At 44.0% G+C, this 14,095-nt stretch overlaps 1 pseudogene; it reads right to left on the bottom strand.

Moving 5' to 3' along the window:
- Positions 1-9,812: 9,812 nt before the first annotated feature.
- LOC134482067 (mast cell protease 4-like) lies at positions 9,813-12,247 on the bottom strand (annotated as a pseudogene).
- Between the last annotated feature and the right edge of the window lie 1,848 nt (positions 12,248-14,095).

The raw sequence follows: 14,095 nt of genomic DNA, 5'->3' as shown, positions 1-14,095 counted from the left end.
GCGCAGAGCCAGAGACCTCATATTTCCTTTGTGATATTTAAGATCCAAGCTCTTGCCACATCTCTGTGGTGAAGGCACAGGAAACATACTATTGTCAGTTGATGGTGAGCACGACCACGTTCCCCACAGGAATGCTGGACACTGAGAAGGGCAGAAGAGCCTGTTGAGGCCTTCCGCACGAGGCAGAGGGCAAGTCTCCTCTCCTGCTCAGGGTATAGCTGGAGGATGCCTCTGTGACTTGAGACTGTGATCAGGTTAATTGTCTCCTTTAAAAACAACATATCTAAACCCCATGCTACTCTCTATGAGGTGTGTTGTTGTGGTTGTTGTTGTTGTTGTTGGCACAAGGACTTTTGGTTTCAGATTTAAGCCTTGTGACTCTAAACTCACACCAGGGCTCTGAGTCAAGAAATATTATATGAGAGGTGCTGACCTGGCCCTGCTGCAGAGGAATGAGTCTACATACTGGCCTGGGCAGTCAACAATTTAGTCCCCTTCTGAAGTTTCTGATGTACATACTGGGACTGTCCTGTGTCATCTCCAGTCTGCCTTTGGGCAAGGTGAAGAGAGTTGGCTACTGTTCTAAGATGAGGTAGAGAGGCCTTGCTGGAGCTGGACCAGGCAACCTGGAGGAAGTATCAGAGAACAGTGGATTCCCAGGACAATAGACAGTCCTTAGAGGAAGGAAGAGAGTGGGAGGCAAAATCTTTTCATCTTCCTCACCCTTAGTAATTGGTTAAATAGAAGAAGAATTTAGAAAGAAAGAGGGCATCCCAGACAAGGGCAAGACTTTCCAGGACTGACATGACTAGCCTTGATATGTGCTTTTATGATGGGGTTAGTGAACAGACATCATACAGTAACTTTCTGAGAATATCTGGCAACAGAAACCACGAGATATAAAAGGGTGAAAAGAAGGTGGTGTACAAGATTGTTTTAAGCTCCACACCCATGAAAAGAAGCAATGTCATCCCTTTCCTGATACAGATTTCTTTATTAAGACTCAAATATTTGTAACACAGAATGCAAAACACTGGCCCAGACACAGCGTTGGCATTCAAGAATTGTTTAAGAAATTCCGTTGTTTTCTGAATACAAAGTATTAAAGCTGGTGGTTCTGGTGAATGTTAAGGAGGTGTCCAAGGATATTAGATATAACTGACAAGGTCCTAGACCACTCCATCACAAAAAAGGTCCCCAAGAGGACCCCTGTGGTTGAATTAGGGAAAAACTGTAAGAAGCTAATGAGGAAGGTGGCCTAGAAGTCTCAACTGACCTGGATGCCCAAGATCTCTCAGACATGGAACCACCAACCAGGCAGCATACACGATCTGATATGAGGCCCTCAACAGATATACAGCAGAGGACTGCCTGTTCTGGACTCCGTGAGAGAAGATGAACCTAAACCTGGAGAGATTTGAGGCCTCGGAGAATGGGGAAATCTGGTAGGGTGGAGGTGGGGGTTGGAGACATCTTGGAGGAGGAAGTTGCAGGGAGAGAAGGTATGGCATGGAGTGTTTGCTGGGAGGACCGGGTGGGGGATAAAGACTGGACTGTAAAAACAGATTAAAGAATTTAAAAAATGAAACCAAACCACAAAAACACCAAGAGATCTCCCCAGGGTCTCCGTGTTGACAGGAGAAAAGAGAAGTCTTAGTAAAAAGCTTCTTATCACCTCTTTCCAGACCTATTTTATCCCTGTACTTCTCTGTTCCCACTCAGGTCTGGGTTGTCAGATGGGAAACACTAAGTGAGCGCATTGACCTCTGTTCCGGAAGTGTAGGGTTGAAACGTCAGTTTATCAGCCCTCCCTGTGGTCTAATCCATACGGTGATGAAGGTCATACCACTTTATGTCTCCAAACTCAAATGAATGAGGAAGGAGAACAAGGGCTTGAAACAGACTCCCAAAACATTGAAAAACCTATCTGGGAAATCTTTGATTTCTGATCCTGAAGAGCTAATGGAGGAGTCCCAAGTGCCCCTCCATTGAGGCAGTACCCACCCTAAAAGAAACCGGAGGAGAGATAACAGCATTCACTGAGGTCGGGGCCTCTGACCCTGTCACACTGGGTCAGGAGATGGGGAGCTTCACATGGGCAGCAGTGGTTCGCTAGATGAGCTCCACAGAGTCCTGGGAAAAGGACTGACTGTGCTAGTGTAGCTCTTTAACCCCCTCCCAGATATGAGGAAACCATGAATAGATTGTAGGCTAAGACGACGAAACTGTCTGGTAAGCATGGACTGATACCGAGAACTGATAGACAATCAGACAAATGACAGATAGCATGACACAATCATATGAGAGGCATCCCAGACTTAAGAGACCTTACCACAACTGTGTGCTCTTTTTAAACAGCCCCTCATTGGGAACCATATCATGTTCCTAAGCCATCTCTCAGCAAGGAGGCAGCTGCTATTGAGCCTGCCCATGTGTGAGCAGGGTACATCCCTGTGAGTCCCACTCCTGCTTTTGGGTGACTCAGGAGAGGACTGTCCCACTGTCCATGTTGCATTCCTCATGAAAGTTGAAGATACTCACCAAGTTCATCCTACTCTCCTCCTTCTAATCCTCTGCCTGCCATCCCCCTTTCTTCTCCAGCAGTTTCAGTGTCTCTAAGGACTGACAAACCTTTTCCCGTTATTATGGGTATTTAGTTCTTCTTTGAAAGGTAAGATTCTGAAGAGTCAATAGGTGCAGATCTCAGCTGTGTCCCACAAACTAGTCCCCCATGCCATGGGCTTAGAGCTGAAGGCCTCCATTCATCCCTCCGCCATGTGGTCTTCCCCACAAGGCAATGAAAATACAACATGAAAGGGACGTGAGGGGGAAAGGGAGGCATGATAGTGCTATAAATAAAATACTCCTGCATGAAATTTCTAAAACAAACATTTTAGACTTAAAAAATTGTCTCTTGACAGGAAGAGGTGAAGATGTCTCTGGCAATCTTTTCCCAAGTGCACAGGCATTTACCAAAAGAGAAAGGGAGTAGAAAATGTGGTTTTAGTTTCTACTTGTTACTATGGCTATAGATTAGGTGGTCTTTCCTAGAAATGTGAGGATGCTTTTATCTTGGGTTCACTTCTGCACATCACTATCTTCTGTACCATCATCATGAAGGATTGTATTATTCCAAACATGCACACTCAGGTACGCTACAAGAGGGAGTCATCCTGTGAGATTGGGTTTCTTCTTAGTCAACCTCCCGTCTAAATACACGGGGAATTTTCCCTCATCCGTAGAGATGGATCAGCCAGATGCAACAACATTCCTTAGGAAGAGAAGATTGAACATGTGACGTATTACTGACCATGGATACTTCTCTAAAGACAATGCTCTTAGAACTTTTTCCTACTTTGTGACAAAACTCTGCCTTCCCAAGGTGTCTACAGTAGGTCCTACCTCCTGCACTCCAATCCCAATGAGCAGGATACCCTCAGTGTGACATGATTGTGTTCACTGCAGTAGACGTTACTGCCCCTAACGATGCATGTCCATGTGTTCCTCAGATTAAGAATTGCAACAGATGTGTCATTTGCAGCAACAACAAAACAATAAAAACACACCAAGAGCAACTTTGGCAGAAGTCACCAGCCAGTTGCGTTTACAATAATCCACTGTAGTGGATGAAACAGATTTTTATCATTACAGTACAACAGATGTGACCAAAACATGCACAGGAGCTTTCAAAAATTGGTGAGAGAGAGAGAGAGAGAGAGAGAGAGAGAGAGAGAGAGGGAGAGAGAGAGAGAGAGAGAGAGAGAGAAACAGAGAAACAGAGAAAGAGACAAACAGAGAAACAAACAGAGAAACAAAGAAACAGAGAAACAAACAGAGAAACAGAGAAATGGAGAAACAGAGAAACAGAGAAATGGAGAATCAGAGAAACTGAAACAGAGAAACAGAGAAACAAACAGAGAAACAGAGAAACAGAGAAACAGAAGCATTAACCTAAGGATTGAGTATGATTTCTTGCTTAAGCAGGATGCACAGAATTTGCCTTCTGGGAAAACTCTTGCCTTTGTTATTTTCCTTTTCTCTGTCTGTTTCAGTCAGTATCCTTCTGTCTCTGCCTGCTCCTTCATATCATCCCTGCCCCCCTCACAGCCTCCTCCAAATCAGCTGGGAATGAGGTTGCTGTGCCCAGGGAGAAGAAAGCAGCTGAGAGGAGACACACACTGCAGTCTAGAATCTGGGTCTTTAGTGAGGTTTATTGACATTTAGGACCTTCTGTGGCCTGTAAGACCCTCTGGAAGCCCAGGGCTCTCGCAAGGCTTCAGCAGGGAGTAGACAGGCCAATCACATGGCACAGAAAACCTGCACTGTTCCAGCTCCAGATTTCCTCATAGGCCTGACTTCCAGAGTTAATAATTCTCCCTCAAGATGTTTTTGATCCAGGGCCAATAATGGGAGATTCTGGTGAAGACAGCAGGGGGTTTTGCATTCTGATGTACATAGGATGCAATGCCTTGGGCTATCACAACACACAGGAAAGGTCCTCCAGAGTCTCCCTGTTGGAGGTGGGGAAGAGGGGAAATTAATGAGTGGATAAGAGGGAGCCTCTCCCTCTTCTACGTACCAATTTCAGCTTGCAATTAGGTCTAGGGCTTGATGCCACATCTTTGTTTGGGGACGGGGGCAGTCACCTTACCTTCCTCATTGGCAGAAGGACTGGAGGAGCTGAGGTGGATGGCAATCCCATTGGAAAAATAACATAGGCTGGTCTGACCACCCAGTTCTCCCTGATCCTAAGCCACCAACCAAAGTACCTGGAGGGACTCATGGCTCCAGATACATATGTAGCAGAGGATGGCCTTGCCAGCCATCAATGGAAAGGGAGGCCCTTAGTTCCGAGAGGCTTGATGTCCCAGTGTAGGGGGATGCTGGAGCAGTGTGGCAGGAGAGTGAGGTAGGTGGGCAAGCACACTCCATATAGGCAAAGTGGAGTGGTGTGGGTGGTTATGGGTTGGGAGCTGGCAGAGGGGTACCTGGGTAGTGGGATATGTTGGAATGGGATGTTGTTGGAGGGGAAACTGAGAAATACGATATCATTTGAGATGTAAAGAAATGAAGATCAAAAACTCAGGTGACAACAGATGCTGGAGAGGATGCAGAGAAAGAGGAACACTCCTCCATTGTTGGTGGGATTGCAGACTGGTACAACCATACTGGAAATCAGTCTGGAGGTTCCTCAGAAATTTGGACATTGAACTGCCTGAGGATCCAGCTACACCTCTCTTGGGCATATACCCACAAGATGCCCCAACATATAAAAAAGACACGTGCTCCACTATGTTCATCACAGCCTTGTTTATAATAGCCAAAAGCTGGAAAGAACCCAGATGCCCTTCAACAGAGGAATGGATACAGAAAATGTGGTACATCTACACAATGGAATATTACTCGGCTATCAAAAACAATGACTTTATGAAATTCGTAGGCAAATGGTTGGAACTGGAAAATATCATCCTGAGTGAGCTAACCCAATCACAGAAAAACACTCATGGTATGCACTCATTGATAAGTGGCTATTAGTCCAAATGCTTGAATTACCTTAGATGCCTAGAACAAATGAAACTCAAGACGGATGATCAAAATGTGAATGCTTCACTCCTTCTTTAAAAGGGGAACAAGAATACCCTTGGCAGGGAATAGAGAGGCAAAGATTAAAACAGACACAGAAGCAACACCCATTCAGAGCCTGCCCCACATGTGGCCCATACATATACAGCCATCCAATTAGACAAGATGGATGAAGCAAAGAAGTTCAGGCCAACAGGAGCCGGATGTAGATCGCTCCTGAGAGACACAGCCAGAATACAGCAAATACAGAGGCAAATGCCAGCAGCAAACCACTGAACTGAGAATAGGACCCCGTTGAAGGAATCAGAGAAAGAACTGGAAGAGTTTGAAGGGGCTCGAGACCCCATATGTACAACAATGCCAAGCAACCAGAGCTTCCAGGAACTAAGCCACTACCTAAAGACTATACATGGACTGACCCTGGACTCTGACCTCATAGGTAGCAATGAATATCCTAGTAAGATCACCAGTGGAAGGGGAAGCCCTGGGTCCTGCTAAGACTGAACCCCCAGTGAACTAGATTGTTGGGGGGAGGGCAGCAATGGTGGGAAGATGGGGAGGGGAACACCCATAAAGAAGGGGAGGGGTAGGGACTAGGGGGATGTTTGCCCGGAAAGCGGGAAGGGGAATAACACTCGAAATGTAAATAAGAAATACTCAAGTTAATAAAAAGAAAAGAAAAGAAAAGAAATGGAATGATTTGTTTAATAAAAACGGAAAGAAGAAAGAAAATGGGGGGGGTAGGTCATAGAGAACTAGGATGCCAGCGCCATAACTTAATGGCTCAGGTCCTCCAGCCTTGGGTTATGTTTCTTGGCTTGGTTCTATATGAGGGAGGAGATAAAGTTCACTTCCCAGCAGGACATCAACCTCATAAACACTGACCCCATGATTTGTGTGCATTCTCTTTTTCTGCTATAATTTCCCAGAATTCTGCTGTCTCTGCTACCTCCCTTGTCTACTTTATATGTTGTGTACTGGAGAGTTCAAATATGCTGTGAAGGTCATGAGGCCAGGAGTGGGATTGGTTACAAAAGAATTGGGTCGGGAGGAGATCCTGCCTTTATTTAAAGCCAGTGACTGATGAAACCTACCAATGGTGTTGTGTCAAGGAAGGCATATTAGGTCCCCATCTCAGGGTTACAGTTGGAGGACAAGTTCATTAGGAAGACATTGCAGCAGGACTGTGAAGGATGAGTCGCACTGCATCAGCAGACAGGAAGTGGGACTCTAACACAAACTTGACAACCAGCCTGCAGCAAACAACTTCCTCCCATGATGCTGCAACTCTTAGGGTTCTACAACCTTCCAAATGTAGTACCAGTAGGTGCAGACCTAGTGTTCAAAGACATGAGCCATAACAAACCGCTCAAAAGGTTTATCAATTCACAGCATGATATTTTATACAGTGTATGCTCAAAATATCATCTACAACATTGTAAGGCTGTTGGGAAAGCCGGGCTATCACATTGTAGAGTGCATGCAGCTGTGTCAGGGAGAGCTGCCACCCAGGAGGGGTTAATTTCCTCTCTTCCTCCCCCTTTCCCTCTCTTTCCTTCTTTTAGTCCTCTTTCCCTTCTACTCCCCTATCCTCTTTCATTTTTTATTAGAGACATGCTTTCATGTAGTCCAGGTTAGCCTTGAACCCCATATGTAGACTAGGCTATGTCTTGAATCCTGCTCCTCCTCCCTGTGCCTCCCAAGAAAAAGGGTTAGAGGTATTTATTATTGTGTCCAGTTTAGAAGACAGTTAATATTGTGATACTAGAAGTAATTTATGTTCAGCTATATTCTGTGCACAAATGTAACTCCAAGCTAACATTTAGTAGTTTTAGATTATACTATGAAAAGCTTGGCATACTGGTGTGTAACTTTCATTTTTTTCAAGGCTTACTTTTAATGATGTTTCTTAAACACTTTATCCTCCTTTATAGCTTAACACCCACTAGAGGTAATTGGAAAAAAAAAGAATACGGGGAAAGTGGACCTGGTTAGACATACTTCTTTGGAGCAAATCCCATCTTGACTGTTAGAAAATCAGCAGTTCAGTTCACAGGTCAGCCATGGCAGTTAATGCTCACAAACACATTACAGATACATCAGCTCTCCAGTTACGTAGTGTCAGGAGAGCAGCAGGGGTGGCATGACCTAACAGGAACAGCCAGGCCTCAGTTGAATTGGCATGAGTCAGCAGGAGGGACCAGGACCAACAGGAACTCTAGGAAAAGTTCTCAGCTATGCCCCTCTCAGGAAAGAGAAGATCAGCTAAGACTTGAGACCAACAACCACTCCACAACTAGCTCTACAGGCAACCCAAGCTTGCCAAGACAAGCTTCCAGCTCCCTTCACTCCCTTAGGTCCTTTGTATACTCCCTCCAAGCATCATGTGTCCTCCACAGATCTTGCCTCACCACGAGTCTTGCCTCAGCATGTGAGTGTAACTTAGCAAACCTCCACATGAGTCTGTCTCAGCTGACATCATTCTGTCCATCAGTCTGAGTTTGCATAAGCAGCAAGAAGACACAGCACTCCAGAAGGTTTTTGGTATGTTTCTCTCTGTGGAGTCCTGACAAATGCAAATCAACTATATAATGTATAGCAGACCAATACATGTATGTCATTAGCGAAAATTCCTTCATCACATGTCCTTTCAGGTGCTTGCTTTAGCAGAACATCCTTTCACCTGCTCTGCTTCAGAAAAAAATGTTCCTTCACATGTTTGGCCCAATAAAACACCATCCAACAAAACTGACTTTCCAAAGAACACATAAGTTTCCACTTCAGTGGTGCAAACTGCAAGCCTCAGTTGGAGGCTGACATAAGAGGATGGTCCTTGTTCCAGGTCTGCAAGCAAATTCTTATATAAAATAAATCAATATGAAGCAAAATTCAAAACAGGTTTTTGTTTTAAAGTGACACAATGTTACATCCCTTCGTTCCTCAAAATGTTTCTATAGCTACTAAAAGTTTTCATTTGCAAAATAACTGATAAAAAACATCCCTTGGATGGCAGGAGAACAGATGCAGTCATAGGGTGACACCTACTGCAGGATAGTAATGACCCTGGATTTTAATTGTAAAAGATCCTTTTAGATTTCTTTAGTGCTTCCTTCCTCCTGAGTTAGAATAGAGTTTATAGTGAGTCCTGGACTTTGATAGTTCTCTTTACAACTCTACTGTAAAATGCTAAGGCTGGAAACACAGAAGGGAGGCCAGCAGGTCAGGAGAAGGGTCAAGGTGCTGAGCTTCTATTCTGAGGCTGGTACTGGCAATAATTTTTCATATTACAGGAGTCAGAAAGCCATACCCATCATATTAATCCTCCATGGGGTGGGGGTAGCAAACCTCATGTGTGGTCTCTTCCTCTTCATATTTCACAGAACCCTGTAGTTAAACCATTCTTTGCGTTGACTAAGGACAATGGGAACTTTGACTTCTAAGAGGACAATAGGCCACTTAGAAGTTCACTCAGCTTGGGCATTCTTCTGAAAGGCTGGATCTTTGGGGAAGATGGCAGTTGAATGGGGGTGGTTCAGAAGCAGAGTCACTATGGTAAGTACTAGTGGCATGTTAAGTACTGCAGTGTCTCTTCCCAACACAAGCTAGTTCTGCCCTGTGTTGGCTCCTGAAACTGCTGGTGCTCTCCTGCTGTGGCTGCTACAGCCACAGTAATGGTCCAAGGACTTCTGAGGGCAGGCTGTCCTCTACCTGAAAGTGCAATATTCAAAGGAGGAGGATGGCAAGGTAGGTGGTGAGGACACAAGGATCAATAGCCATGTCTGACCAAGACATGGAATCTCCGATGATGTGTGGAAAGTTGCAGTGGCTAAGGCATGGGGTTTGTGTCGAGAAGAGCTGAGACAAGAGGGAGACCATGAGAAGACAGAAGAGTGGAGGAGAAGAACAGAACAGTGTACATTATCCTGGATATGAAATCTTTCTGTACACAGCCATGCATGTTAGATAATATTCATTAATCCACTGTGGTACACCTTTGCCTGAAAGTAGATTATTAAAGATGGTTAGCATAGGAAGATATTAATTAAGTGATTTCTTCATTGTGTTTAGAGAGGGGCAGAGTGATTAGAACCCAGAGTTGAGTCACACAGCTGTTGGAAGTTATGTTTTTATTGAGATGCTTTACAGGGAACAGTCAACCATCACAGACTTTTGTATCTTTGAGATTGTCTTAGAGACAGCTGGGGACAGTCTAGAGACTGTTTGGGACAGGCTCTGTTGAACCCAAAGTGTACCAGATGAGCTCAGGCTTGGAGAGTCTGACTCATGCAGGTCAGGCCTTTCAGCTACTTGTGCTTAGGACTGTATTAATCCAGGGCACATATGGGGAGATTCGGGTGAAGACTGCAGGGGGCTTTGCATCTTCTCGTCCATGAGATACAATACCATGGGCCACACCAGCAAACAGTAGTGGCCCCCCGGAGTCTCCCTAATAAGTAAAAAAATCAAGGTATGAGCAAATATTGGATTCCCATATACAAGCTCAAAAATAGGTAATCCTGGAATGAGATACAAGATCCTAGCTGGCTATGGGTCAAAAGGTAGGAATTTAATGCCTGATTCCCCTCCCTCTGTCCTTGCCGGAGTGCTAACATGTCTCCCTTTACTCCCTTTCTGTCTAGTGTCTAGCCCTGTGGGAAGGATGTAGGAAGGGCTTGGGCACAGGGAGATGAGATGGACAGGGACAATGTCGGTTTCCAGAGCCTCAGGGATTGGAGCTAAGGACACAGGCATTAGTCACTGTCATGGGGAGCTGTTTGGCACATTTCCTTCACTGACACTGTCTCCTGATGTGGGGAGGAAGAGCAGGTGTGTACTCACCTCATATGGTGATCTCTTCCTTCCAGGACTGCCCACACACATCTGGAAATTATAGTCATAATCACTAAAGATTTTACAGGCCTCTACATCCATGATTCTCAATTCAACTTCTCTCAATGTATATGTATATGAGGCAGGATCTGTCACTCCAGTTTGCCCCCATCCAGCTGCCTGGCACATGGTCCCAGGGTCTATAAAGTCAGAAGGACTAAGCAGGGGAACGACATCCATGGCACGAGTCAACTCAACTTGTTTTTCAAGCTGTTGAGTAAAGGAGAGAAGGGATGGCAAATCAGAGAAGGATGCTTAGACATGGGTCCTTCGACAGCGGGTCCATAATGACATAGAATTCAGGAGTGGGTTCTGAGGAAAAGAAATGGACAAGAGAGAATTCAACGGACTACGCCAGGGTGATAGTTAAAGAGGGGAGACCTAAAAAAAGGAAGACCAAATAAATGAGGGCACCTGCAGTAACATGATGTCATGAATATTGGAAAAGAAGTTGTAATTTTTGTGAATGATTTGCTTTTCAACTTTTATCTTCTGCTGTGTGGAATCTCGCTTGCTCACATCATGGGCTCCACGGGTGACTGTGATTTCTCTGGAGATAGAGAAAGAAGCAATGAAAAGTCGTATGAGGAGAACTCCTTCCAAGGAGAGGGGCACCAGGTTCTTTCTTCTCTATACCTGGGCACAGCCCATAGATTAACTTGAGATGGGCGACCCAGGACCATTGCCACAAGACTCAGGGAAACACAGAATTGAGAACTCTTCCACACCCCATACCCAGGACTTGCATTCAACTGAACCCATGGTTTTGCACATGGATGAAAGGCACTCTACATTGAATTACATGCCAGGTCATCTATCATTTCTGCTACCACTAGGAGAAGACAAGAGCTGTGATTTTACTACTGACCAGAGCCCTGCTTAAAGCTCAGACCTGTGAAAATGGATAGGTCATATGAATGATCCAGTGAGTGCCTCTGTGCTTTGTTTTCTGCTCTGTGTTACGAGAGCCCAACTGAAGTTGAAAAGGGCTCGGAGACTTCCCCAAGGCTCTGCTGCTCTGTGACTCTGGCTCATGCATGTCTTCACAGGAAGAGAAGCCTCTTCCCTTTCATTACAGTGTGCAGCAGTCAGCACAAATTGACGGCTTATGAGAAACCCACCACAGAAGGTCACATAACCTTTCTCAGTGGTGATCTTCAGATGGGCCATGTAAGGTGGGAGTGAGGAATAGACTCCACACCACCAACAATCTCCTCTGGAACAAGGATCACCCAGTCCACAGTCACAAGCTTGAAGGGCCCCCAACACAGTACTGACAGAGAAATATGGGGCTAAAGCTGAGCAACTGCTCCAAGCCCACCCCACCTCACATGGGGCTCAGGCCCCTCCACATATTGATATTGAACATATCTTCATTAATCCCATTCCCATCATTGATTAAATACTAAAGGTGGCCTTCTGTGCCTGAGATAGGGCAGGTGACCTCCAAGGAGCTCTTTGCTGTAAATGGTTTCTAGGAGAGGGATAATCAATGAATGTTTCCCATGATCTAGTGCAGTGGTTTTCAAACCATGGTTCTCTACTCCATCGGGGGGGGGGGGGGTAGAATGACCCTTTCACAGGGTCACATATCACCATCCTGCATATCAGATATTTACAATATGATTCATAACAATAGCAAAATTACAGTTATGAAGTAGCAATGAAAATTATGTTACCATTTGGGATCACCACAACTTGAAGAAATTGTATAAAGGGTTACAGCATTAGGAAGGCTGAGAACCCCTCCTCTAGCGAATGGACCCATACCCATGCACATATGGGAAGGACTAATTAGATGTGTGGGTTATAAGAAGAAAGTCCTCCTGGATTTAAAAGTTTCCATTCAGAAATTAAACAGAGACATAGACAGACTAAGAGAAGTCATGAACCAAATGGACTTAACAGATATGTATAGAACATTCTATCCTAAAGCAAAAGGATATACATTCTTCTCACCTCCTCATGTTACTTTCTCCAAAATTGACCATAGAATTGGTCAAAAAACGGGCCTCAACAGGTACAGAAAGATAGAAATAATCCCATGCGTGCTATCAGACCACCACGGCCTAAAGCTGGTCTTCAATAACAATAAGGGAAGAACGCCCATATATACGTGGAAGTTGAAAAATGCTCTAGTCAACGATAACCTGGTCAAGGAAGAAATAAAGAAAGAAATTAAAGACTTCATAGAATTTAATGAAAATGAAGGTACAACATACCCAAACTTATGAGACACAATGAAATGTGTGCTAAGAGGAAAACTCATAGCGCTGAGTGCCTGCAGAAAGAAACAGGAGAGAGCATATGTCAGCAGCTTGACAGCACACCTAAAAGCTCTAGAACAAAAAGAAGCAAATACACCCAGGAGGAGTAGAAGACAGGAAATAATCAAACTCAGAGCTAAAATCAGCCAAGTAGAAACAAAAAGGACCATAGAAAGAATCAATAGAACCAAAAGTTGGTTCTTTGAGAAAATCAACAAGATAGATAAACCCTTAGCCAGAATAACGAGAGGACACAGAGAGTGTGTCCAAATTAACAAAATCAGAAATGAAAAGGGAGACATAACTACAGATTCATAGGAAATTCAAAAAATCATCAGATCTAACTACAAAAGCCTATATTCAACAAAACTTGAAAATCTGCAGGAAATGGACAATTTCTTAGACAGATACCAGGTAGCAAAGTTAAATCAGGAACAGATAAACCAGTTAAACAACCCCATAACTCCTAAGGAAATAGAAGCAGTCATTAAAGGTCTCCCAACCAAAAAGAGCCCAGGTGCAGATGGGTTTAGTGCAGAATTCTATCAGACCTTCATAGAAGACCTCATACCAATACTATCCAAACTATTACACAAAATTGAAACAAATGGAGCACTACCGAATTCCTTCTTTGAAGCCACAATTACTCTTATACCTAAACCACACAAAGACCCAACAAAGAAAGAGAACTTCAGACCAATTTCCCTTATGAATATCGATGCAAAAATACTCAATAAAATTCTGGCAAACCGAATCCAAGAGCACGTCAAACAATCATCCACCATGATCAAGTAGGCTTCATCCCAGGCATGCAGGGATGGTTTAATGTACGGAAAACCATCAACGTGATCCATTATATAAACAAACTGAAAGAACAAAACCACATGATCATTTCATTAGATGCTGAGAAAGCATCTGACAAAATTCAACACCCCTTCATGATAAAAGTCCTGGAAAGAATAGGAATTCAAGGGCCATACCTAAACATAGTAAAAGCCATATACAGCAAACCAGTTGCTAACATTAAACTAAATGGAGAGAAACTTGAAGCAATCCCACTAAAATCTACACAAAAGAGAAACAAGCAGAGAAAGAAATTAGGGAAACGACACCCTTCATAATAGACCCAAATAATATAAAGTACCTCGGTGTGACTTTAACCAAGCATGTAAAAGATCTGTACAATAAGAACTTCAAGACTCTGAAGAAAGAAATGGAAGAAGAATCAGAAGATGGAAAGATCTCCCATGCTAATGGATTGGCAGGATTAATATAGTAAAAATGGCCATTTTACCAAAAGCGATCTACAGTGAATCCCCATCAAAATACCTATCCAATTCTTCAAAGAGTTAGAC

This window comes from Rattus norvegicus, chromosome 15, assembly GCF_036323735.1.
Source record: "Rattus norvegicus strain BN/NHsdMcwi chromosome 15, GRCr8, whole genome shotgun sequence".
Classification (NCBI taxonomy): Eukaryota; Metazoa; Chordata; class Mammalia; order Rodentia; family Muridae; genus Rattus; species Rattus norvegicus.
The sequence above is the reverse complement of the archived record's forward strand: the minus strand, read 5'-3'. Positions and strand labels throughout refer to the sequence as shown.